The 26,007-nt window shown below is 36.9% G+C and overlaps 2 protein-coding genes across 4 annotated transcripts in view; one reads left to right on the forward strand and one right to left on the reverse strand.

Annotated features, from left to right (window-relative positions):
• Nucleotides 1-4,784, reverse strand: part of LOC133660343 (glutamate receptor ionotropic, kainate 2) — a 472,659-nt gene extending 467,875 nt beyond the window's left edge. For all 3 annotated transcript variants that reach the window (XM_062063755.1, XM_062063754.1, XM_062063756.1), the window contains exon 1: nt 4,724-4,784. The gene's annotated coding sequence lies outside the window, so the exon portion shown is untranslated. The remainder of the gene's footprint in view (nt 1-4,723) is intronic.
• The window catches only part of ascc3 (activating signal cointegrator 1 complex subunit 3), a 407,454-nt gene that overhangs the window by 269,678 nt on the left and 111,769 nt on the right, over nt 1-26,007 (forward strand). The window lies entirely within an intron of this gene.

The following is a 26,007-nucleotide window of genomic DNA, read 5'->3' on the forward strand; positions in this document are numbered from 1 at the left end:
CAGATCTCCATCCTTCCAGTTCACCATTGTTGTGTCTGTTTTACTTCCGGTTCACTGACATAGGAAAAAAAAACTTTTGCGAGATCTCGCAGAAGGTTTTTTGCCAGATCTCCATCCTTCCAGTTCACCATTGTTGTGTCTGTTTTACTTCCGGTTCACTGACATAGGAAAAAAAAACTTTTGCGAGATCTCGCAGAAGGTTTTTTGCCAGATCTCCATCCTTCCAGTTCACCATCGATGTGTCTGTTTTACTTCCGGTTCACTGACATAGGAAAAAAAACTTTTGCGAGATCTCGCAGAAGGTTTTTTGCCAGATCTCCATCCTTCCAGTTCACCATCGATGTGTCTGTTTTACTTCCGGTTCACTGACATAGGAAAAAAAAAACTTTTGCGAGATCTCGCAGAAGGTTTTTTGCCAGATCTCCATCCTTCCAGTTCACGGGGACGGCGTGGCGCAGTTGGGAGAGTGGCCGTGCCAGCAACCTGAGGGTTCCCGGTTCGATCCCCACCTTCTACCAACCTCGTCATGTCCGTTGTGTCCTTGAGCAAGACACTTCACCCTTGCTCCTGATGGGTCGTGGTTAGGGTCTTGCATGGCAGCTCACGCCATCAGTGTGTGAATGTGTGTGTGAATGGGTGAATGTGGAAATAGTGTCAAAGCGCTTTGAGTACCTTGAAGGTAGAAAAGCGCTATACAAGTATAACCCATTTACCATTTAACATTTACAGAAGGTTTTTTGCCAGATCTCCATCCTTCCAGTTCACCATCGCTGTGTCTGTTTTACTTCCGTTTCACTGACATAGGAAAAAAAAAATGTATTTCCTAAGTCAGAAGTAAAACACACACAGCGATGGTGAACCGGAAGGATGGAGATCTCACAAAAAGTATTGTGAGATCCTGCAAAACATCCATGTCCCTTTAGGGGCTCCGTATAATACAGGTACTGAGAAAACCACCACTTTTTTTTTAGCAAAGTTCAATTTATAACCTGAAAAAGTTCCGAAAGTGTTGAGCAGGTCAACTATCTTAGGAATGGTAGATATCGGATCCGAAATAAACAGTAACAAATCATCTGCATATCGGGAAAGTGTATGTTCCAGATCACGTCTACTGATTCCTTTGCTAAACCTAGCCGATTTAAATGCAATAGATAGAGGTTTGATTGCCATAGCAACCCGTCAAGGGCTCAGAGGACACCCTTGACGGCTTCCCCTGCTAAGTGAAAAATATTGGGATTTCATCCCATTGGTGCTTATGGACGCTTTAGGGTTAGAATATAATAGTGCTATCCAAGATATGTAATTAGACTTTTTTTTATTGTCTTATTGTTTAGGGCAGTGGTTCTTCAACTTTTTTTCACCAAGTGCCACCTCAGAAAAAAACTTAGCCTCTCCAAATACCACCATATTGACCAGACCTGGGCAATATCAGAATATCAGAATCAGAAATACTTTATTAATCCCCCAGGGAGGGTGGGGAGAAAACAAATATTCAGTCCAAGCTTGGGCCCCTGGAGAGGGGGGTCCAGACTGAGGCCAATGGGGGGGGAAAAACTCATAGCCATAGCACACATAAGCATGTGTGTAAGAGGGAAACATCAAAGAACACAAAGGACATTAAAGACATTAAAAGAGCAGAGCTGATGCAACCAGCCAAAATGTTTTTTATCGTCTCAGAAATATTTCTAAAGTGAGAAATTTGTTGTCAAAATTGGATCTGGAAATTATCATTCACGCGTTCATTTCGTCTCACATTGACTTGCAATTCTCTCTTCACCCTTTTCAACAAGTCAACGCTAAAGAGACTTCAGACTGTACAAAATGAGGCTGTCAGACTTTTGACCGGTGCACCCAGAACAGCCCATGTTACCCCCATTTTATCCAGTCTTCATTGGATTCCAGTTAAATTCTGCATTGAGATTCAAATGTTATTCTTGTCATTCCATGTGTTGCATGGTGGGGCCCCTCAGTACATCACTGACTTGCTATGCCCCTACTCTTCAGGTGACAGTCTCCGGTCTTCAGGCCAGGGTCTTCTAAAGATCTCCAAAACTCATTTTATAACCCGTGGAGAGCTGGCATTCCAGGTTACAGTTCCCAGACTCTGGAACAACTTGCACCAGTCCCTCCGTGATCTTGACTGTGTTAAACTTTTAAGAAACATTTGAAAACTTCTCTTTTTAGTAAAGCTTTTAGTTAATGCACCTTTTAACTATTATTTTTAATCCACTGTGTATCCTTTTTATGATGTTGCCCTTGTTGTTTTAAATTGAATTGTTGTTTTACTTCACCTATGTTTTGTACTGCGCTTTGGTGATTTTATCTGTGAAAAGCGCTTTATAAATAAAATGTACTTACTTACTTCTACATACAGCTACAAAATAAATAGATAAGTAAATAAAAAAAATTAAAAAAAATATTTAAAAAACATATACACTGTGGTGGCCTCTGCCTCCTTTTACAGTAATACACACTACATTTTGAGGTGAAAATTTTGCAACTTAACATATATATTTTTAGATTTTAGTTTAAAAAAAATCTACTAATAAAATGCGTTTAAAAATTGTGTAATAATAGTATTCACTGTTCGAAGCGGCCCTCTGGGGCCAAACATAACTCCAATGTGGCCCCCAGTGAAAATGACTTTGACACCTCTGTTCTACATCTTTTTTTTTTAGACCTTTAACATCAAAACTGTCGCCGCCATTATGATGTGCAGTGCTTTTTTTTTAATGATCGTAAGTTTTGAACTATAGAAAGTAGTTCAATGGTCGAAATCTGCGCTTTTGAGTGTTATACGAGTTATTACGGTAATCTACGTCACAGCAGCTCAGACCAGGAACAAACCAGAGTGGGCGGGGTTTGTTTTTGACACGTGGGTGTCAGGAAACAGATGCGGAAGCATATTTTTACGTGATAATATATCATATTGTAGGTGTTTATTACACGTTGCATTCATATTTTGCTGTTTTTTACATTTTTGTTGTGTTTTGCTTGATTTGAAAAGATACACAACTATGGAGGAGCTGGTCTGAGAAGTACAAGGGGAAGCGACATTCATATGTTGTTAATATTTAGTGTTTTATTGTTTATAGATAATATTTTAAATCCCACTTTCTTTATTTTCATGTACATTTTGGGTGTCCCATTCAGTAAAAAAAACTAGAATTCCATTCCGCTTTTTTGGATGTGTTCTGTCATAAATTTTTTAGAATTCCATCAGACGTTGTGACTTTTGGTATTAGTGTTCCTGAAAAAAAGGGACCCAAATACACATACTGTACAGCAGATTTTTACAGCTAAATATGTATATATGATTTATACACACATACACATTGGCCCCCCGGACACATTTTTTCTCTCAACGTGGCCCCCGAGTCAAAATATTTGCCCAGCTCTGATATTGACCAACATCAAAACGCAGTAGCATGGTAGGCCTAAGTATTCATTAAAGACAAAGCAGAGGATTTATTTAATAGTTTTGGCCACTGTAACATTACACACAGTTTGAACAGTAACGCTCGTGTGTAAGCGCTGTATTTTAATGAAGTAATTATTTGACGTACCACTAGATGGCGCACACGTACCACTAGTTTGTGCCACAGTCTGGTTCAAGGTGTAGTTGCATGCGCCATGATGAGTCAATTTAGTTTATCCCTCGCTTTACTCTTTCCATGAGGGGCGTTGCCTCTTTAAAAAATGTTGTGGCTTAAAGTACATCTCTTCACCTTAACAAAAATACAAATCGGTTTAAAAATGTACAATTGTATATTTAAGCAACACTGACCTTTTTTTATTAATAAGAGTCTTGACCATTTAAACCGTTTAGGCCATGGAAGTGCATGTGCTGAAAACTTTTTAGAATAATGCACAATACTGTGGGGCGGTATGGCTCGGTTGGTGGAGTGGCCGTGCCAGTAACTTGAGGGTTCCAGGTTCGATCCCCAATTCCGCCATCCTAGTCACTGCCGTTGTGTCCTTGGGCAAGACACTTTACCCACCTGCTCCCAGTTCCACTCACACTGGTTCAAATGTAATTTAGAGAATGGGTTTCACTATGTAAAGCCCTTTGAGTCACTAGAGAAAAGCGCTATATAAATAGAATTCACTATTTCACACTACTATTATTATTATTATTATTATTATTACTCTTTAGTGTTTATTCATACGTGTCATGTTTCTTAATCCACTGCCTTAATAATGTGACATTGTGTTTCATCCCCTTTTATGCACAAGTTTTAATTAAAATTCATAATCTTATGTCCCAAAAAAAGTATTTTCTTACAATCTTGTCAAGTCAAAAATGTGGAAAATGTTGCACAATACACATTACATTTTTTAATTATTTTTTTTTGTATTTTTTTTTTTTTAAGGAGCTCAGTGAAGTCAATATAGTTGAGTTTAAGCATTAACTACACTGTTTTAAAAACTTAAATAAATTATCTGCGGATCTTTAACAGAGAGCATTTGTCTTCCAGCTCGATAACAGCATGAAAGTGTCGAGAGAAAAAACAAGCTCATTGGAGGTCAATATATATATTTTGATACAACATATTATTTGCCGACATATGCACGAAAATTATGACAACAGTCTGACTGGTGCGAAATATTATTATTTATTTTTAAAAAAAAAAATTTTTAATATAAATAAAAAGTCCCAATTTCAGAAAAATGTCAGTCCAAACTAGCAAAATGGATGCAAAGTTGTCAGGAATCGTCTTACCTTCGACTGGAGAGCATCGAGCAAGAGTCTTACGTCCGCACAGAGAAGTTGCTTTGTTTCTGGATGGCGAAGCAGAGCCGCTTCATAGCACCGCTCGCCTCCGGGAAAGCCGCGCTGGATGCGGCCGTGGGGTAGACACGCCCCCTGTCGGCCGCTGGTAGGCACTGTTTACAGCAGCGCCTCTTAACCTTTTATGAAGGATTATTTTTACCCTCCATGACCTTAAATATCAACCTTTCAAAAATGTGTTTGGAACTAAAAATGTTTTCTTCTCTTTCTGTTCATTAATCATTTATATGTTCACATGTTGACAAAGAAATAATAAAATGCCATTATGTATACAACTAATAATTTTGCAAATCCTAAAATCCACTGTAATGATACCAAGTACAGAAGCGTATCTAGTCGATACTACTGTGATTACATCGATATTTTTTAGCATCACAAAATCTTTTTTCATTTTTTTTTTTCATTTCATTTGTATTGACATCCAGCATCGGACATTCCTATCCATTACATCATATTTACATACATTATGTATTTGTTGTCTGCCGTAAATGTCAAAATATTATTTTGTTTATATCCCAACGATGCCACCCCCCCCCAACCCCCACCCCCAAAAGAAAGAAACAGCAAAAAAAAACAAAATAATAATATTTACAGATAAATCAATTCAATAAATAAATAAAAAATAGTAATAATAATCAGAAATAATATACATATAGTAAATAATAATAATAAAAAACAATTATACAGACATATAGGGAGTAATCCTCTTTTTTTTTTTTTTTTTTAACAGTACATCACTAATTCCAGAAATTAAAAATCAATTTATGGGGCGTGACATAATTGACCCAGTGTTCCCAGTATGAAGTAAATTTCTCCAATTTATAATTAATAAAATCAGTTATCTTCTCCATTTTATTAATGTCCATTGTGATTTCCATCCATTGCTTCAAAGTTGGGCTCTCCTGGGATATCCATTTTCTAGTAATGGTCTTTTTACACGCCACCAGTAGGATATTCATTAAGTGTTTATCTTTTATCAGCCAATACTGAGGAACATGTCCAAAAAACAGAGTCTTATTTTCAAGGGGTATTTCACATTTGAAAATATCCTGTAGGGCTTGGTGTATCTCTTTCCAATAATCCTTTATGGCAGGGGTGTCAAACTCAAATACAGAGTGGGCCAACATTTTAAACTGAACAAAGCCGCGGGCCAAGGTAGAACAAATTAACCTTTTAATAGGGACCCAAACAAGTTTTGCTTTGAATATTGAACAAGCAAGGCTTATATAACTTTATAGTGACATGCAAAATCAAGTTTCAAATAATAGTAATAATAATAATAATTTTAAAAATATCAATGGCATATCAGATAAAATTTAAATAAAAATGGAATGCCTCTTTTCTATTTGCAGCCTTCTGAGGTAAATATCCAAATACAATTTTTCCACAGGCTAATAATACATTTGAAAATAAAATAACAATAATGAATGAATCAAACATTCAATCCTTGAAGTAGCAAGAGAAAGTGCATGAATAAAACGTTAATTATTGCTCAGTTTGCTACACTGATTTGCTTTAACACTGAATATGGAACAAGCAATGCTTATATAACTTAATAGTGCAAAATCAACTTTCATTAAACAAACGAAAAAACATCAACGGAATATTAAATACAATTTAAATAAAAAATTGAATGCCTCTTTTCTATTTGCAGCCTTCTGAGGTTAATATCAACATTAACTTTTTTCCACAGGCTAATAAATTTGAAAATAAAATAACAATGAATAAATCCACTATCAGGCCTTTTTACTGCTCAGTTTGCGACACACTGATCTAATCTGATGTGCCCAAGCCAGATACCTGGCATCTTTTCTTGGATGCTAGTTCATTAATGTCGGGGCTCAGGTGGGCGGGGCTGGGGGGGGCGGGGTTTGGTGGTAGCGGGGGTGCATATTGTAGCGTCCCGAAAGAGTTAGTGCTGCAAGGGATTCTGGGTATTTGTTCGGTTGTGCTTATGTTGTGTTACGGTGCGGATGTTCTCCCGAAATGTGTTTGTCATTCTTGTTTGGTGTGGGTTCACAGTGTGACGCATATTTGTAACAGTGTTAGAGTTGTTTATGCGGTCACCCTCAGTGTGACCTGTATGGCTGTTGATTAAGTATGCATTACATTCACTTATGTGTGTAGAAGCCGCATATATTATGTGACTGGGCCGGCACGCTGTTTGTATGGAGGTAAAGCGGACGTGACGACAGGTTGTAGAGGACGCTAAAGGCAGTGCCTTTAAGGCCCGCCCCCAATATTGTTGTCCGGGTGGAAATCGGGAGAAATTCGGGAGAATGGTTGCCCCGGGAGATTTTCAAAAGGGGCACTGAAATTCGGGAGTCTCCCGGGAAAATCGGGAGGGTTGGCAAGTATGAGTATTAGAGGTGAATGCGGTGTTACAGCGGCACCGCCGCTGTATAATACCGGCGGGCCAGATCTAATGTTAATTTGATATTGCCTCAAGGGCCAAATGAAATTACACGGCGGGCCATTTTTTGGCCCGCGGGCCAGAGTTTGACACCCATGCTTTATGGTGTAGCAGTCCCAAAAAACATGGTAGTGGTTTGCATTTAAGTTCCCCACAATTTCTCCAACATACAGGGGAGTTATCATAGTGAGACTTCTGAGAAGGTGTAACAAAAATCTGATCAAACTTTTCCAGCCAAACTCCCTCCATTTGGGTGAGCTGGTACAAGTCCATTGATATTTCCATATTATTGTCCATTCTTCCTCAGATATAGTTATGTCTCCTTCCTTCTCCCATGGTGTTTTATTACATGAAGTTGAATATGATTTCTTTTTTTTCTTTTTTTTTATGTTTAAAAAAAAAAAAAAATTATTTTATGTTTATAAATTCAGGAAATATGTCCCTTGACACATGAGGACTTTGAATATGACCAATGTATGATCCTGTAAATACTTGGTATCGGATTGATCCCTAAATTTGTGGTATCATCCAAAACTAATGTAAAGTATCCAAACAACAGAAGAATAAGTTCAGTTCAGTTTCAGTTTATTTCAAACATGCATACGATACAATGTAATGCATCACATATTTCCAGTCGTTTCACTACAGCACGTCCAAAAAGGAGTAGGAAGAAGCAGAGCTTATTTAATCCTACCCCTTTTCATACCATAGCAATTGTATCCAATTTCCTTGTTCTCTGTAACAGAACAGTGAACAGATAAATACTAAATAAATAATGTAACATAGTAAACATACAATATTAAATACATAAATAATCTTTGTCTCAATAAAACAGGGGGGGGGTTTGAGATGTTCATCATAATTCTTGTTCTGTGTACTTTGTGAACACTTGTAGTTTGAACAGTCTCTTAAACTGAATGTGATAAGTGATTATTACATTTTAACAGAAGTGTAGATAAAGCTTGGTAAAAGAGAAAGTAAGCAGATATTAACAGTAAATGAACAATTATATTAATAATCATTTTTTGAAAGTTAAAGTTAAAGTACCAATGATAGTCACACACACACTAGGTGTGGTGAAATTAACCTCTGCATTTGACCCATCACTCTTGATCACCCCCTGGGAGGTGAGGGGAGCAGTGAGCAGCAGCGGTGGCCGCGCCCGGGAATCATTTTGGGGATTTAACCCCCCAATTCCAAACCTTGATGCTGAATGCCAAGCAGGGAAGTAATGGGTCCCATTTTTATAGTCTTTGGTATTTTACCCTCCATGACCTTAAACATCAACCTTTCAAAAATGTGTTTGGAACCCTATTTTTTTTCTTCTCTTTCTGTTCATTAATGCATTTATATTTTCACATGTTGATAAAGAAATAATGAAATGCCATTATGTATAAAACTATATCGATGTTTTTTAGCATCACAAAATCTTTTTTTCATTTAAAAAAAAATTATATTATGTTTATAAACTCAGGAAATACATCCCTGGACACATGAGTTGAGTTAAGTTTAAGTTTATTTGGAACATGCATGTATACAACATGATACATCACAATTTCCAGTTTCTCTATTCAGCATGTTCGAAAAGGAGTAGGAAGAAGCAGAGCTTATTTAATCCTACCCATTTTCCTTTATGTAGCAGTTGCTAAAACTTTTGTTGACTTCCTGTTCTCAATTTATTCACAATATACTCCATAGGTAATAACAATGAAAATAAATAAAAAATAATTGGTGAAGTAAGTTATATTTCATATGGTGAGATGAGTAAGATTATCTTGAAAATGAATGGATGGATGAAATAAATTCAGAATGTTTATCAGGGTTGTTCTTCTTTGTACTTTGTAAACACTTTAAGTTTGAAGAGTTTCTTAAAGTGGATCATATTAGTACATTGTTTGATTTCTTTGCTTAATCCATTCCATGATTCAAATCCACATATTGATATACTGAAGGTCTTAAATGCTGTATGTGCGTACAAATGTTTTAAATTACATTTTTCTCTAAGATTATATTTCTCCTCTTTTGTTGAGAAGAATTGTTGTACATTCTTGGGTAGCAGATTATAGTTTGCTTTGTGTATAATTGTAGGTGTTTGCAAATTCACTATGTCGTGGAATTACAGTATTTTTGATTCAATAAATAAAGGGTTTGTATGTTCTCTATATCCAACATTATGTATTATTATAACTGATCTTTTTTGTAACACCGTTAATGAATGAAGTGTACTTTGGTAGTTATTTCCCCATATTTCTACACAATAACTCAGATATGGTAACACTAGCGAGCAGTAGAGAATATGAAGTGATTTTTGGTCAAGAACATGTTTTGCTTCATTCATTATTGACGTGTTTCTTGCTACTTTATGTTGTATATTTTTTACATGAGATTTCCAGTTCAATTTATCATCAATCATTATACCTAGAAATTTTGTTTCATTTACTCTTTCAATTTCTATTCCGTCTATTTGTATTTGTGTTTGACTTTCTCGTCTACTGTTCATGAGTACTTTGAATATGACCATCGTATGATCCTGTATCTACTTGGTATTGCATTGATACCTAAATTTGTGGTATCATCCAAAACTAATGTAAAGCATCCAAACAACAGAAGAATAAGTGATTATATCAGAGGCATACAGTCATGGAACAGGCTGCCAACCCATGTCGGAAACTGACAGCTATTTAACATTTAAAACTGCACTGAAAAAGTGGTTGAAAACTAATCAGACATGCACGCACAATTAGATTATTCACTTGTTTTTGTTGTTGTTTGTTTTATTTTTTTGTCCATGGTCTGTGCTTATGGTATGCTTGTAATGTGTAATGTCTTGTGATTTATGTATACTTTTGTATCATGAACTGTTATTCCAAACATTTATTGTTGAAATAAAAATAGATACTTTAATATATTATCCATCAATTTTACACTGTAAAATTGACAGGTTTTACAGTAAAAATCTGACCAGAATTTTAATATAAACCAAAAAAAGTGGAACCTTTTTTTCCATTTGCAGTAATACACTGTAAAAACAACTGTAGATTTTACAGTAAAACACTGGCATCTCAGTCGCCTGTTTTTTAAAATTGTATTTTTAAAACTGTGGTGCTGTTTGTCTATTTACAGTAATATGGTTTATGATTTATGGTTTAAGTTTAATGCTGTAAAAAAGTATGGTAAAATTATTGTGACTGAGCTGCCAGTTTTTTACTGTGTAATCTACATATTTTTTATTCAGTGTACGTAAAAAAATATATAATAATCAAATGCATAGGCAATTACGTAACATATTGAAGTGAATCCTTATGCATTTACATTCATATACAGTATAGTCACTGCTACAAACGGCCCTCTTTGGGCAGCTGCAACTACGACATGGCCCTCAGTGAAAATAAATTATTCACCTTGTTTAGGCTTTTCCAATAATATTGAATTGTTGTGATTTTATGAATTTGTTATAAATTATTTAGGTGCTCCTTGTAACCTTAACCTCAGAAAGAGTCATGATGACATGATGACAGGTTGGACTTATAGTTATTGTTTTCCTATGTTTTGATATTTACTTCCTGTCCAGCGCTCTTATTTTTTATTCCACGTCCTGTTTGTCTCCACTCTCACCTTTGTTTCCTCCAACCTGGTGCTACCTTATTTCTTCACTCTTGATACTACACAAAAAATAACGTAAAATAACGCAGTAACGCATCATGTAGTAATGGTAACTGAGTTACTGAATATAAAAAATAACAACGCGTTAGACTACTAGTTACCGCCGAAAATAACAACGTTACAGTAACTTTGTAATGCGTTAGTCCCAACACTGATCCTAAGCATTCAATTATGTTCCGACACATTTACTCCCACGCGCTAACAGCCTTTGTGAATTATTGAGAGTGAACTATAACAGTGATTTTTGTTGGTAAATAAGAGACGGGAGATTATAATCACACTTCAACATTTCTAACATAGAAATGCTACCTCTTTGTTAGGTCAGCATTGCAAATGAAAATATTTTCTTAATAGCCTTACCCTGGATGAATAAAGGTTGAATAAGTATATAAATAGTAGAAAGTGAACATGCAGGTGTTTTGATAATTGTTTATATACAGTATATATATATATATATATATATATATATATATATATATATATATATATATATATATATATATATGTGTGTGTGTGTGTATATATAGCCATAAGTCTTAAGGCTGTAGACAGGAACAAGAAGTAGGTCTGAGCTACATAAGAGGACGGAAATTGCGCTGTTTGATCAATATAGATTTTCTGTGTGATTGACAATTACACTATTTGGTCAAAATTTGTGGGAAATTGGGCATTGGACAAAGTTGCAAAGTTGTGCATATTTCATTGTTTGAACTTGCATGAATTGGTGTGATTGCTGGAGGGACTGATTTTGGTATTAGAATTAGAATCTGTGATTAAAAAGTGTGTTAACAATTCCAGTTGAACTTTATTATTTATAAAACAGATGCCTGCTCGTTAGGTTGTGAGACAGAAAGTTAACCTCATAACTTTAGGAGCTGTGTTGGACAATGAGCTTGTATGCTTTTAGCTCATTGCCTAGCACTGATCAAGTAACTCTCTATTGATGGTGGTTTTAGTACATGGCTGCACCGAGCGGAATACAGCAATTTAGAGTGAAATTAGTCCTTGGATTTAACCCATTCTCTTGTGGTGCAGTCGGTATATATACACATATACTGTATATATATATATATATATATATATATATATATATATATATATATATATATATATATATATATATATATATATATATATATATATATATATATATATATATATACAGTATATATATATATATATATATATATATATATATATATATATACATATATATATATATATATATATATATATATATATATATATATATACAGTATATATATATATATATATATATATATGTATATACACACATATATATCTCTATGTATATGTATACATATATATATATATATATATATATATATATATATATATATATATATATATATATATATATGTATATATATATATATATATATATATATATATATATATATATATATATATATATATATATGTATATATATATATATATACGCTTATATGTGTATATATATGTACTTTTTTATGGACAGGGAGGCGTGCCATCGTCACGTTGTGACATTGTTGGTAATATGATATGTATATCTATATAAGTGTATATATATGTGTGTGTGTGTGTGTGTGTGAGGTAACTAGCTTATGCAGCTATTGTCGTACTGAGCTGGTGAGCTGCTGCATCGCCTCCGAGTTGGTAAAAGTTAATTCTAGATTATAAATCATGCCTCTCACTTGTATAGTAAAAGGTTGTGGCCATAAATCCAAAAGTTGGTCAACTTTGTCATTCACCTTTGATCCGGAAAGACATGAAAAGACACCCGTTTGCACCCACTTTTTTTTTTTTTACCTTTGTGAGGATTACTGTTAATTGTTCATCTAAACTGGGAGATATAAACATTCCATCAGTCGGCATCCGAGTGCAGACATTGTACAGTAAGTTTTATTATGTACGTAGTTTGTATTTCTTGTTTAGCGCTTAGCAATAGTGCTACTTGCTGGATCTGCTTATCACTCACCTTCTAAAGCTTGAAGCTCACCCTCCTTATATTCAGGCTAAAAAATATAAGGTTCAGGATCATAATTTTTCTCCAAATAGTTGTTGTTCGCTCTCATATAGTCTGCCATAATTAGTAATAGTAGTAGTAGTAAGTAAGAAATAGTTGCGATGCATCTGTGAAATTAATGTGCCACGGTAAGCTTAACATTACCAAAATACGTAAATATAATATTACATGTTATTATGAATGTGTCTGTTACTATATTACATACATACTTATAGCGTGTATATAAAATGTTGAAGGGTGTTTTCAGAGCGCTTCATAGGTGGAATAGAGCAAATTGCATTACCCCCATCATTAGCTGACTTTAGCTAGTGTTTATTTACGAGTTGGAATGCATAAAAAAAGAAAAATGTGGGCTCCAGGATTGTGAATGATGTACAAAATTTCTAAAAGAATGCAGTTCAATGTGCTACGACACGGTGGCTGGCTGGTATGATGAAGTCTTAATTAACGAAAAGGTCAGCACACACAGAGCGCCACAACACACAAAAAGGCAAAGTACCAAAATAAAAAATGTGCAAAGGAGAATAATACAGGAAACCGTAAAACCATCACTTAAGACACAACAGAATGCATTCAACAGTCGAGTTACAAGAGTCTAAAGAAATGTAATGACCCAAAAACCAAGACAGGTATACTCCGAAAGTAAATATAATGTTTACAGTCCAAATTGGAAACAGATGTAACAAAATAAAAGCACAGAACAGGAACTACTGCAATGGCAAAAAAAAAAGGAAACACCAAACTAAAAGTCCAAAATGCAATCTGAAACATAACACATACTGCCATTATAAATAATTATGTGAGTAAATGTCATTACTAGTGCTGTCAAACGATCCATATTTAATCAGATTAATCACAGTTTTGAATTTGGAATAATCATGCTTAACCACAGGTTATTGCTTGCTTGCATCAGTTCAACTGTCTTAAAAAATACCCCCAATATATGGACAAAAATGCAATTTTATTTCAGAATGTCATCCAGGAAAATTGTTAAAATGTTTTACTTGACTCAAGTCAAGTCAAGGTGTATTATGAAGTGAAAATTGCCAGCCAGCTCACTTGTAGGAGTTTTCCTCACTCATCTTCGCACGGACGTATGCGTTGACCTGATCACTGATCGTATAACCTATGCTGCCTTTCAGGAAAGGTAAAGAAACGTGTGAAAATAAATTGTGTGAATCATCTGTGTATGGATGATTATTGTGATCATTTTTTTATGATCAATCACAAGTAATCTTATTTTTGACGGCCTCAAAACATTTTTTCTAAAACTCTGCAGCATTTTTGTGTCATTATGTGAAAATATATTTTTCTTAGAAATTGGTTTATTTACCCAAAAACTATCTGTGAAGGGACAAGCGGTAGAAAATGGATGGATGGATGGATGTGAATTGAGGCTATAACAGGCCTAGGCAAATATTTTGACTCGAGGGACCAAATTTAGAGAAAAAAATGTGTCTGGGGGCTGGTATATCTATTTTTAGGAACACCAATACAAAACCTCACAATAATGTCTGATTGAATGCTAAAAACGTCATGGGAGACCACCTTAAAAAAAGGAAAGGGATTTAAAAAAATTTTACTGAATGAGACACCCAGAATGTACATGAAAATAAAGAATGTGGGATTTACAATATTAACTATGAACGATAAAACACTGAATATTGACAACGTATGAATGCCACACCCCCTCTTAATCGACATATTTTACAATCAAGCAAAACACAACAAAAATGCAACAAACAGCGAAATTTGAACGAGAAGGGTAAAAAAAATCGGATATATCTGATATATCACTAAGCTTTAGAACTTTGTTGTAAAAATTTCCTTCCGCGTCGGTCCCTGACACCCGCATTCCAGGCTGGCTGCTCTGGAAACACTCTGTGGAAACGCTCCCCACCCACACTGCTTGGTGCCTCGTCTGAGCTGCTGTGATTTAGATTAGCATAGTAACTAATTAGATTAACATAGTAACTAATTATATTACCATATTGACTAGTACACTTCCATTCAAAAGTTTGGGGTCACATTGAAATGTCCTTATTTTTGAAGGAAAAGCACTGTACTTTTCAATGAAGATAACTTTAAACTAGTCTTAACTTTAAAGAAATACACTCTATACATTGCTAATGTGGTAAATGACTATTCTAGCTGCAAATGTCTGGTTTTTGGTGCAATATCTACATAGGTGTATAGAGGCCCACTTCCAGCAACTATCACTCCAGTGTTCTAATGGTACAATGTGTTTGCTCATTGGCTCAGAAGGCTAATTGATGATTAGAAAACCCTTGTGCAATCATGTTCACACATCCGAAAACAGTTTAGCTCATTACAGAAGCTACAAAACTGACCTTCCTTTGAGCAGATTGAGTTTCTGGAGCATCACATTTGTGGGGTCAATTAAACGCTCAAAATGGCCAGAAAAAGAGAACTTTCATCTGAAACTCGACAGTCTATTCTTGTTCTTAGAAATGAAGGCTATTCCACAAAATTGTTTGGGTGACCCCAAACTTTTGAACGGTAGTGTATATCATGCAAAAGCACAGATTCCAACCATTGAAATACTTTGTATAGTTCAAGTCTTAGGGTCATTTAAAAACATCACTGCACATTGACATCGCCGCTACAGTTTTGATCTTAAAGATCTAAAAAAAATATTTGAGAATGTCTGGCGGGCCAGATTAAAAAGCTTAACAGGCCACATGCGGCTCCCGGGCCTTAATTTGCCCAAGTCTGGGCTATACCATACTCGTTTTAATGCTCATGTGTAAGCATGTTTAAAAATCATGTCTTTATTGAGGGAGTGAGGACTTGTTTAGTCCCAACATCCTTACGAGTGAGAATGAAAAACAACAACAAAACAAGGCCATCAGACAGCAATAACTGCATGCCACTATACAATTTAGATGTGGAGGACAACATCCCCGCAGTGATGGAGAACTGATCTAAGGCCACAGTCTGGAGCTGAAATGAAAGGGAGCTTTGATTGCCCCCAGTCCCTCTGAAACCCTCCTGTGAGCTGCATGAAAAGTTGAATTGTGAGGTCGACAAATAAATAGTCAATGACAGCTCTGTGATCCAACAAGCATTGCTATCTCAGCCATGGGGGATTAAAGGCGCTGAACCCCAGAACACACAGAGCACACACCCCTCCTCCAAAAGTACTGAAACTGTGACGCTAATTCCTTTATTTCTGATGACAAACGATGAATACGAGACAAGACATCAATGTTTCAACCATTCAACCAGGCCTTTACATCTGCATGAGACAATTTTAGAGAAAGATGCAACCAGTCTGATAATGACCTACTACCACATTGTACAAACATGTCAGTAGATTGTACGGTTAAAAAATAAAAATAAAAATGGCAAAATTGAACTGTGGTACGATTTTTCCATTTACAGTAATGCACTTTAAAAGCAGCAACAGTAGATTTTATGGTAAATAAAAACTGTCCTTCCAGTCGTCATATTTTTACTCTAAAAATACCAGTGGAATAGTGTTTTCTATTTACAGTAATGCACTGTAAAAACGACTGTAGATTTTGCGGTTAAACAAAAATAAAAAATCCCAGCTCAGTCAACAGAATTTACCATCAAAACAACAGTAGTACTGTTTTTATCTATTTACGGTAATTCACTGTAGATGTAATTGTAAATAAAAAGCTGGCAGCTCAGTCACCATAATTTTACTGTAAAAATAACAGTTTTATCATATTTTTTTTATTTACAGTAAATCTTGTTAAAACGATTTTAGGTAGTTTTTACGGTAAAAATAAAAATAAAAGCTCAGTCACCCGAATTTACCGTAAAATAACAGTAGCACTGTTTTTTTTTTCCATTTACGGTAATTCACTGGGTGAAAAAAAGATTTTATGGTAAATGTCAAAGCGCTTTGAGTACCTTGAAGGTAGAAAAGCGCTATACAAGTACAACCCATTTATCATTTATTTATTTAAATAAAAAAGTGTCTGTCCCCATAATATTACTGTAAAAAAAGAGAGGTATCATATTTTTCATTTACAGTAATTTAAGTGAAAAACGACTATAGATTTTTCAGTTTAAAAAAATGGTCGCTCAGTCTTCAGACTTTTACTGTAAAAATAACAGTGGTACGTTTTTTCCCATTTACAATAATGCACGGTAAAAACAACGACAATATATTTTACAAAAAAAAAAAAAATCTGGCAGCTCAGAATTTTACCATTAAACAAAAAACAGTGGTACAGTTTTTCCATTTACAGTAATGCACGGTAAAAATAATGACTGTATATTTTAGGGGGGGAAAAAACGGCAGCTCATTCGTTAACATTTTTATAACAGCAATACCGTATTTTTTTATGTACAGTAACGCATAACAAAAACGATTGGGAAAAAAAAAAAAATTGGCAACTCAGCACCAAAAATTAAAAGTTAAAAATAACCAATTTTGAATTTGCATTAAAGCGCTGTAAAAACAATTGACTTAGATTTTTCAGTAAATTGGCAATTACGGAATTTCGCCATAAAAATGACAGTGGTACTGTTTTTTCATTTTCCTTAATGCACTGTAAAACAACGACCATACCTTTTACAATGAAAAAAAACCAAAAAACTGGCACCTCGGAGTCTTGTTCACGAGTGAGGGAAGAGTGGATCGTCTTCAGTAATGCGGACGCTGTATCGATCCGTTGTGGTGAAGAAGGAGCTGAGCCGGAAGGCAAAGCTCTCAATTTCCCGGTAGATCTACGTTTCCATCCTCACCTATGGTCATTCGCTTTGGGTTATGACCGAAAGGACAAGATCACGGGTACAAGCGGCCGAAATGAGTTTCCTCCGCCGGGTGGTGGGGCTCTCCCTTAGAGATAGGATGAGAAGCTCTGTCATCTGGGAGGAGCTCAAAGTAAAGCCGCTGCTCCTCCACATCGATAGGAGCCAGATGAGGTTGTTCGGGCATCTGGTCAGGATGCTACCCGAACGCCTCCCTAGGGAGGTGTTTAGGGCACGTCCGACCGGTAGGAGGCCACGGGGAAGACCCAGGACACGTTGGGAAGACTATGTCTCCCGGCTGGCCTGGGAACACCTCGGGATCCCCCGGGAGGAGCTGGACGAGGTGGCTGGGGAGAGGGAAGTCTGGGCTTCCCTGCTTAGGCTGCTGCCCCCACGACCCGACCTCGGATAAGCGGAAGAAGATGGATGGATGGATGGAATATTAACAATGCAACAAAATCTACAACATAGCAAAAACCTAATATTGGTAAACATAAACAATAAACAAAGAAGATTACTGAAACATGTTGATCCAGTCATGCTATTATTGATCCAATAAGGATACGACCCTTGGTATTGATACTATCGCTATCAAAATAATCTACCCATCCATCATGAAAGCCGGGGGGACAAAGGGAAAGTATTTATGTTTTCACTCCCAGACGTTTAGTTTATAGTTCATTACACTCAGTGCAACAACCCCTCAGTCTTGTGAGTTTAATAAACTAACAGATGCTTCCTGGAAAGTGGCTCACTTAGGAAGTATTATGTACCATGAGCGAGTCAGGCAGCAACTGCGGGAGAATATTTTCACCACGGACCTCACTTCAAAATGTTAAGAAGCAGGATGACGTTCTGCCTTCAGGGAAAAGCAGCTTCCTAGAAGCAGACTGTAACAGGGTTCTGAGAAACCCTAACACAATTGTTTTGCGTTGTTTTTTCTCACACAGTCTCAGAAATCCTCCCTCGTTCTGTGTAGTATGCTTGAAAAACATATTAAAAATTGACAGAAAAAATACCCTCAGATGCATCGGAAGACACAAAACACAATCAGTCCTTGTGGTCCTATCCCGGAATCAACTGTAGTGTAGTGTTGTCGCGATACCAATATTTTGGTACCGGTACCAAAATTATTTCGGTACTTTTCTAAATAAAGGGGACCACAAAAAATGTCATTATTGGCTTTATTTTAACAAAAAATCTTACAGTACATTAAACATACGTTTCTTATTGCAAGTTTGTCCTTAAATACAATAGTGAACATACAAGACAACTTGTCTTTTAGTAGTAAGTAAGTAAACAAAGGCTCCTAATTTAGTCTGCTGACATATGCAGTAACATATTGTGTCATTTTCCATTCTATTATTTTGTCAACGTTATTAAGGACAACTGGTAGAAAATGAATTATTAATCTAATTGTTCATTTACTGTTAATATCTGCTTACTTTGTCTTTTAACATGTTATATCTACACTTCTGCTAAACTGTAATAATCACTTATAATTCTGTTGTTTGATACTTTACATTAGTTTTGGATGATACCACAAATTTGGGTACTTTTCAGAGGCGGTACAGTACCGAAAATGATTCATTAGTATCGCGGTACTATATTAATACCGGTATACTGTACAACCCTAGTGTAGTGTTACCTCCACTTACAAGTAACCCAACTTAAGAGTGTTTTGAGATAACAGCTGTCTCTCAGCTAATTGTTATGCTTCAAGTTGCGAGCAAAAAGTTTTGTCACGAGTCTCCCCACTGCTAGTTGGCATAGTGATTGTCACATATTTACCTAAAACGACGATGATATCTGTCTATTACCTGACCGCTTCTATGTTAGCTACCTCTCTTTGTTTATAGTGTATATTTTCTGCTGGATCTACTCTCTATTTTATGCTGCAGCTGTTACATATACTGTAATATTGTACATGGAAATTGGGATTTGTTACATATTGTATATATTCTATAAAAATATAATATAATAATATAATATATCAGTATATAATATATACTGTATATATAATATGTAAATATTACATATATGTTATATTTCATATTGCTACTATGGTACACTTTTAGTCTACTTTATACCTGAATTATCCTTTCCATCCTTACCCTTTCCATCCTTTGTTACTGAGCTAGTGTGGAACAATTTCCCTTCTGGATCAATAAAGTTTGTCTAAGTCTAAGTCTAAAACATCCAGTCTTACTCGCCACCATTAGCTTATCACTAGAGATTGACATAACTTTGATTTTCCAACCATTGTATTGAAGAAAGTGAGTGGAAAGGACAGTGCTAAGAAGTAAGTAGATGACATTCATTGAATAAAAGAAAATAAATCATCAAAAACATTGTCGACTGTGTAGCCGCCAGGAGCAGACTAGCGTATCACTGCTAGTCTGCACTGTACTGAAGCAAGAGGAGTTTTAACGCCAGCCAATGATGTTAAAATAATAACTAAACGGTAGACATTCATCCATGAAAATGTGAAAATGCTGCTGATGGTGTGTTTGATGGGGAATAAGCTCAAAGAATACGTATACAGTGGGAAGGGGATAAATATGACGCTATTCGTCGAGGTTTACCTGACACATGAAACGTGACGAATTTGGGGGGGGGGGTGCACAATCCACTTTAGCCGCAAGACGGCAGTAGAGTGTTGAATATCTTAAAGTGTGATTTGTGGCAATTCCAACTTTGGAATCAGTTGCCAAGTAGAGTGGCACTTTCCATTATTTTCAGCAGACTGCATTACAAAAGGATTAACCTCCCCTCCCATACTGTACAAGAAGTCCACACTGCAAGATAAATGCTGTACCCTATAATTACAGTATAGTAGGGTTGTGCTGGTACCAATACCAAAATGTGTATCGATACTTTACGATACTTTTCTAAATAAAGGGGACAACAAAAAAATGGCATGATTGGCTTTATCTTAACAAAAAATCTTACGGTACATTAAACATATGTTTCTTATTGCAATCGAAGAACAATTTTGTCCTTAAATAAAATAGTGAACATACTAGACAACTTATCTTTTAGTAGTAAGTAAGAAAACAAAGGCTACTAATTTGGCTGCTGACATATGCAGTAACTTTTTGTGTCATTTCTGATTGTATTATTTTGTGAAAATTATGAGGGAGACGCGGTAAAATATGTATTATTAATCTACTTGTTCATTTATTGTTAATATTTGTTTATTTTCTGTTTAAAAATGTTCTTTCTACACTTCTGTTCAAATGTAATAAACACTTATTCTTCTGTTGTTTGGATGCTTAACATTAGTTTTGGATGATAACACACATCTTGGTATCGACCCAATACCAATAGGTTACAGGAGCATACATTGGTCATACATAAAGTTTTCATGTGTCCAGGGACGTATTCCTGAGTTTATAAACATAATATAAATATAATATAAAGGAAAAACGATTTTGTGACGATAAAAAATGCGCTCTTGTACTTGGTATCATTACAGTCGGTGTCAGGTGTAGATCCACCCATGGCATTTGTTTACATTGAGGAGCAGCATTTTGTTGTTAGCGTTGAGCTATTTTAATTCTCCAACGGTATGTAGTGAAGCAAGTTTAGCTATTCCTCAGAGATGATTCTTTTAGGAAACTGACTTGATTTGTCACCATAGAGGCAAGGAATAGTGATTTAGAAGTAGCTAAAACACTGCCGTCTGCGGGTGGACGTTAGCCGCTAGCTAGCTAGCTAGCCATGTTTTAAAGCACCTCTTGCTGAGCGGCGTTTCAGTGTTATAGCTTCCCCTTTATCGTTAGTTTTTATGACAAAACGCATCCATTCTCCCTTTCTGTCTACACGCTGTTTGTGCTTGTAAGTACCCTGTGTGTGTGTTTTGCCGAACATGCTCCTCTGCTCGTAAAACCAGCAATGTCACGACGTGACGAAGGCATGCCGTCATGCCGTAAAATTTTTAAAAAAAGAAAAAGAAATGGCTACCTATATTTTTCAGAAGTAGTATAGTACCGTTTTTAAATAATTAGTACCGCGGTACTTTATTAGTACCGGTATAACGCAAAACCCTCCAGTACAGTACAGTATTATGTCATTTTGTAAGATACATGTTTCACACTACAAACTATTAAACCGTCTAAAGTAGAGATGTCCGATAATGGCTTTTTTGCCGATATCCGATATTCCGATATTGTCCAACTCTTAATTACCGATTCCGATATCAACTGATACCAATATATACAGTCGTGGAATTAACACATTATTTTGCCTAATTTTGTTGTGATGCCCCGCTGGATGCATTAAACAATGTAACAAGGTTTTCCAAAATAAATCAACTCAAGTTAAGGAAAAAAGTGCCAACATGGCACTGCCATATTTATTATTGAAGTCACAAAGTGCATTATTTTTTATAACATGCCTCAAAACAGCAGCTTGGAATTTGGGACATGCTCTCACTGAGAGAGCATGAGGAGGTTGAGGTGGGCGGGGTTGAGGTGGGGAGCTAGGAGGTAGCGGGGGGGTGTATATTGTAGGGTCCCGGAAGAGTTAGTGCTGCAAGGGGTTCTGGGTATTTGCTCTGTTGTGTTTATGTTGTGTTACGGTGCGGATGTTCTCCCGAAATGTGTTTGTCATTCTTGTTTGGTGTGGGTTCACAGTGTGGCGCATATTTGTAACAGTGTTAAAGTTGTTTATACGGCCACCCTCAGTGTGACCTGTATGGCCGTTGATCAAGTATGCCTTGCATTCACTTGTGTGTGTGAAAAGCCGTAGATATTATGTGACGGGGCCGGCACGCAAAGGAAGTGCCTTTAAGGTTTATTGGTGCTCTATACTTCACCCTACGGTTTTAAAAAGTCATACATTTTACTTTTTGACACCGATATCGATAATTTTGGAACCGATACTGATTTCAAAATGTTCGATATTACATTTTAAAGCATTTATCGGCCGATAATATCGACAGTCCGATATTATCGGACATCCCTAGTCTAAAGTATGATTTATTAAGTATTGGTTTCATGTAAAGATATAAAAAATCACATGTAGCAAGGCATGTTGTGACCACTTTTAGTTTCCCAGCCAAAAAATACCCATAATATACATTTGATTGTTTGTAGTGTGAAACCTGTACTGTATATTCAATGACATGATTTAAAAAAAGTGTTATTTAGTCTAACAATTGTTCTCACGTGCAAGATTCCTTCAATATTTCCGCATTCCTTCGATTCATACGTACGCGCAGATGTACTGGGTGCAGGATGTCCACTGGGGAGCACGTCTAGCAACACGCATCGTCTAAACGTCAAAACAATGTACCCCAAACTCTGTGACCGTATTACAGGAAGTAAAACTGTACTTCACAGAACATTTGAAATGAATGTCGGGTTCAGCTAATTATGATTCAGAGCAGATCCCTCACAATGAGACGGATCAACAGAAGGAAGATAGTCCTGGTATCTTTTAATAATTCCTTCAACCTTCCTTCCGTCCACCACTTCTTTGATTACCATCACCCCTTTTCTGCTGCCCAAGTTATTCAGCCGCGCCACGCTTGGTATTTAGATAACCAATGTCAGAGGCATAGCCGGGGCCCCCTGTCTCATTAAGATGGGGGTGGCAGCATTGTTTGAACCTACTCTCCAGTGCATAACACTAATTGGTAATCAGAGAGCGGTGGCTTTCACCTCTTTGCACCCCTAGTTGCCAACCTACGGAGACCACAACATTTCACCAGCAGTAAAATTTACTTATACAGTATGTGTGCTTTTCAATATGAAGTTACGAAGTACACGGTTATATAACATTAGAGTTGTATCCAATTGCTAAAAAAACATGTCTTGAAACTGCCGCCGATTGATAATGAATGATGGGTTTATAATGTTTATACAACACAGAAAAACTGTATATCAATGTGTTGAACTAAAATGTAATCAATCAATCAAAGTTTATTTATATAGCCCTTAATTACAAGTGTCTCAAAGGGCTGCACAAGCCACAACGACATCCTCGGCTCAGATTCCACATCAGGTCAAGAAAAAACTCAACCCAATGGGATACAATGAGAACCCTTGGAGGGGACCGCAGATGTGGGGACACCCCCTCCCCGCCCCCCCGGGCGACCGGTACAATGGACGTTGAGTGGATCTAGTTAATAGTGTGAGAGTCCAGTCCATAGTGGGGCCAGCAGGAGATCATCTTGAGTGGAGACAGGTGCAGGGACGTCACCAACTGATGCACAGATGAGTGGTCCACCCTGGGTCCCGACTTTGAACAGCTAGCGCGTCATCTGTGGTCACCTAATACCCTCTCCACGCAGGAGAGGGGGGCAGAGCAGAAAAGAGAAACAACAGATCAACTGGTCTAAAAGGGGGGTCTATTTAAAGGCTAGCATATACAAATGAGTTTTAAGATGGGACTGAAATGCTTCTACTGAGGTAGCATCTCTAACTTTTACCAGGAGAACATTCCAGAGTACAGGAGCCCGAATAGAAAACGCTCTATAGCCCGCAGACTTTTTTTGGGGCTCTGAGAATCACTAATAAGTCGGAGTTCTTAGAACAAAGATTTCTTGCTGGGACATATGGTACAATACAATCAGCAAGATAGGATGGAGCCAGACAGTTTAGTATTTTAGTATTTTATTAATACATTTTGTATTATTATGATACATATTGTTAATGTTATTGATGCTTTACTTGTCATTGCACTTAAAAAGTACAAAGAAATGTGTTTACAGTCAACCCGTCCAAAAAACAGGAATACAATATTAAGTGCTAAGCAAGACATACAAACTATCCATCCATCAATCTTCTTCCACTTATCCAAAGTTGGGTCGCGGGGGCAGCAGTCTAAGCAGAGAAGCCCAGACTTCCGTCTCCCCAGCTACTTCATCCAGCTCTTAATCATAAATGATCCCGAGGCATTCCCAGACCAGCTGGGAGACATAGTCTCTCCACCGTGTCCTGGGTCTTCTCTGTGGTCTCCTACCGGTCGGACGCGCCCTAAACACCTCCCCATAGAGGCGTTTGGGGAGCAGTCTGACCAGATACCTGAACCACCTCATCTGGCTCCTCTCGATGTGGAGGCGCAGCGGCTTTACTCTGAGCTCCTCCCAAAATCAATACAATTAACAAAGCTCACCTTTGTGCATTCATGCACAGCATAAAACGTTTGGTGGACAGAATGAGACAAAGAAGGAGTGGCATAAAACACGTCTTTCTGTGGCAGCAGCGGAGAAAGTTGTACATGTAAACAAACTACGGTGAGTTCAAGGATCGCTGAAATTAGTAGGACAAAACGGTGCTTGTCAAATATTTTCATCAGTGAAGCGTGTTTAACATAAACAGTGTGATTTCTAACAATTAATAAGGTTTGTGTCATGTTTGTTCTCCTACACAAAATATACTAAAACAAAACATGGGTTGCTGACCCCCGCTCTAGTCCAAGGAACTAGCGGTTCCAGGAATCTAAAGTTCATAAACTTTTGGTGGAAAAGGGCCTATTATATCCTGTACATGCAAACTCCACAACCGGGATTCAAACTCAGCATTGCCTGGTTGTGAGCCAAATGTTCTAACCACATGCTCGACAAGTGCTGTGTTTATGCTTTGCAGGATGACACTGTGAACATGAAATGTTTTCCTCTGAAATGTAGAGTTTGTCTTTGCGGTTTAGGTCGGATTACTTTGCCCTTGCCCATGGTAATGTCATCCACAGGATATTCATTTGCAACGTGGTTTATGTTAGTTATGACAATATCAGGGATGACAAGACAAACATGAGAAATTCACATGGATAAAACTCAAACTGATGCATTGTTTTGTACAAGCTATGTCCTTCAGGGATGTGTGTATGTGTGTGTGTGTGTGTGTGTGTGTGTGTGTGTGTGTGTGTGTGTGTGTGTGTGTGTGTGTGTGTGTGTGTGTGTGTGTGTGTGTGTGTGTGTGTGTGTGTGTGTGTGTGTGTGTGTGTGTGTGTGTGTGTGTGTGTGTGTGTGTGTGTGTGTGTGCGTGTGTGTGTGTGTGTGTGCAATAGAGTGATTCATTCCTACTCTTTGTAAAAGACATTTCTTGCAGCATTGCTCCGGCGGTTCAGTGGAAACTATGCTTACATACAGTGTGTGGAAGTGGGGTTGTATGGCGTGCTATGGAAAACCTTCAGTTTGGTGCTGGTATACCCGAGAAAGCCAGTAAGTCAGTAAGAGGTCCCTTGTTATAGCGTACCCCATCTCCTGGATTACTGACTACTTGGCCCCAGATTGTGTTCTTGGGGAGCACTGTGTCTGGTGTTGTGGTTAGTTACCTCATGGGACTGTCAATAATCATTTTCTGTTCACCTTGTACGCCTTCCAATACAGCTCTGGATCACGCCACCTGCTGGTG

This window comes from Entelurus aequoreus, linkage group LG11, assembly GCF_033978785.1.
Source record: "Entelurus aequoreus isolate RoL-2023_Sb linkage group LG11, RoL_Eaeq_v1.1, whole genome shotgun sequence".
Taxonomy (NCBI): Eukaryota; Metazoa; Chordata; class Actinopteri; order Syngnathiformes; family Syngnathidae; genus Entelurus; species Entelurus aequoreus.